Source organism: Platalea leucorodia (assembly GCF_965183815.1).
Source record: "Platalea leucorodia genome assembly, chromosome: 18".
In the NCBI taxonomy this organism is placed as follows: domain Eukaryota; kingdom Metazoa; phylum Chordata; class Aves; order Pelecaniformes; family Threskiornithidae; genus Platalea; species Platalea leucorodia.
In genome coordinates this window covers 2,670,173-2,672,517 of record NC_138840.1, presented here as the reverse complement: position 1 = coordinate 2,672,517, position 2,345 = coordinate 2,670,173, and the positions used below count along the sequence as shown (strand labels likewise).

Here is a 2,345-nt window from a genome sequence, read left to right as displayed (position 1 = left end):
GGGGCTGCCTCATGTCCAGTGTGTCCTGGGTGGGCACGGGGGGGTCTGTCCCCAGGCTGGGGCCCACAGTGGGGGTCTGCCCTGTGCCCAGAGGATCCTGGGTGGGCACGGGGGGTCCGTCCCCAGGCTGTGGATCATGGTGGGGGTCTGCCCCACGGTCAGTGTGTCCTGGGTGGGCACGGGGGGTCCGTCCCCAGGCTGGGGGTCTGCCCCGTACCCAGAATGTGGGGTGAGGACGGGGGGGAGGGGGGGATCTATCCCCGCGTGGACACGGCGCGGAGCCGCCCGCACTCCTCAACTACGCTGCGGGGGGTGCAGATCGCCAGGGCCGAGCCGGGCCGGGCCGAGCCGAGCCGAGCCGAGCCGGGCCGAGCCGAGACGAATGGGCTCGGCTCGGCTCGGCTCGGCTCGGCCCTGGCGATCGGCCCCGATCGCGGCGCAGCGGCGCCGTCCCGGGCGGCAGGGGGCGGCGCGGGGCCGGGCCGGGCCGGGCCGGGTCTGCCCGCGCTCCCTCCCCCGCTCCCCGCCTTCACTGCGCATCGGAAACATGGCGGCGGCGAGGGACTGAGCAGCCCCAGCGCTCGGCGGCCGCGCAGGTGAGGAGGGGGAACGGCGGGGGCGGCCCGGCGGGCTACGACCCGGCCCGGCCCGGCGGGGCGCTGGAGGAGGCCGGGCGGTTGCCGGGCGAGTAGGCCCGGCGGAGGCGGGCCCGGCCCGGAGCTCGCCTGTCAGCGCGGCCCGGCCGCCGCCTCACCCGCCGGGCCGGGTCGCGGCGGCTGCGGGTCCCCGCCGGCACCTGTTGGTCCCCGTCAGGGCCCGGCCCGGTTCCCCCCCCGCCCCGGGGCCCTCTCGACTCCCGCCGGCAGCGGGGCAGAGGCCCGGGGGGTCGGCGCCGGCCTCCCTCGCCTGCCCGTGGGCCGCCTGCCCCTTCCCGGCCGGGTTGTAGCTACCGGTAAAGCACCTCCGAGGGGCTTTGTTGTTCTTCCAGGTGTTCCCGGGCCGGGCCGGGCCGGGCCGGCCCTGCCAGCGCGGGGGGACGCGGCGCAGCAGCCCTTCCCGCAGCCGGGCCGGGGCTGTCGTGCTCGCCAAAGGCCTCAGAGCGGGTTTTGCGGATCGCCCCAGCCTGCCCTCCTCCTCGGCGCTGTTTGTATCTGCCAGGCACGCCTGGCGTGAAAAGGGAAGCGAGACCGAGCCGCCGGAGGATTTGCAGGAGGTGGCCCCTGCCTGCGGGTTGTGCCTGGGGAAGGTTTGTGCCCTTCCCTCCCCAGGAGCCCTTTCGGAGGGCAGCAAAACCCTCCTGCGACCGCAGCGGAGATGGACAAGGATGCTCTGAGCAGGACCCGCCGGCAGGTCCGTGGCACTGGAGGTGTCGGGGCGATCCCACGGACCGGACCGGGAAATCCCACAACCGCTTTCCCTGGGGAAACGTCTGCGCCTCCTTCCCAGCCCCCCCGAGTCGAGCGCTTGGATAGAGCTGGGAGTGAGACAAGATTTGAGCTTTTCGTGCACAGTAAGATGTTTAAAAATAAATACGGTGTCAGGCTGGCTCTTGCTGCACGTCGTTCAGGTTTAATCCGCAGGCTCTTTGAAGCTCCTGTGTAAAACCGTGGCAGCAGTCTGGAGTCTTGATGACTAAAGGCAGAGATAGCAAATCTAAACAGGCCGCCTAAGTTTCAGATGCACTGAGCAACTTGGCTCCCTTTGGCCCTGGACGTTTTAGGTTCAGCAGCTGAATACTAAACTCATTCTTTCCATGGGTAAAGTCAGGATGTGGAGACACAGCTCCGGGGTACCCAGCTTTGATTTTTGGCTCTGTTTCTGTTTACTGTTGTTTATAGTAAACACTGTGCAGTGAGTGGCTGAGAACAGCCATGTGGTAGCTCTTCTTCGTCAGCCAGTAATATTGGGGAAAAAATACTTTCCCACCTCGGTTCAATTGCCTGAGCGACGGCGTGCGGCGGGTTGTACCGAGGATGCTGGCGGAGGGAACGGCTGCCTCTCCTCCTCCTCGTCTCCGCCTTCCTCTTCTCTTACCCTCACACTTCTGCTGGGCGGGCTGTGGCGTCCCCATGCTCTTGCTGGAAATATTTGGAGTATGGGATAGTGGTTTCATACCTCCCTTGCGCTTCATAGCAGGCACCGGCTTGTGGCTTGGCGCTCCTGTGGGGAATAAAATTCGGCTCATGGGGGACTCGGCATGGGACAAACCGCTGTGGGCTGCAGCCTTGCAGGGCCTGTGCCGTGCAGTTGGGTAGTTCAGGATCTGCCCAGTAGATGGTATGAAAATGCAGACAGAAATAGGGGAGTCCTTTACAGCTGGCAAGAGGGAATGACAGGTATTTCTG

The 2,345-nt window shown here is 66.7% G+C and overlaps 1 protein-coding gene across 13 annotated transcripts in view; it reads left to right on the top strand.

Moving 5' to 3' along the window:
• Positions 1 to 487: 487 nt before the first annotated feature.
• The window catches only part of SCMH1 (Scm polycomb group protein homolog 1), a 74,731-nt gene continuing 72,873 nt past the window's right edge, over positions 488 to 2,345 (top strand). For all 13 annotated transcript variants that reach the window (XM_082329722.1, XM_082329733.1, XM_082329729.1 and 10 more), the window contains exon 1: positions 488 to 596. The gene's annotated coding sequence lies outside the window, so the exon portion shown is untranslated. The remainder of the gene's footprint in view (positions 597 to 2,345) is intronic.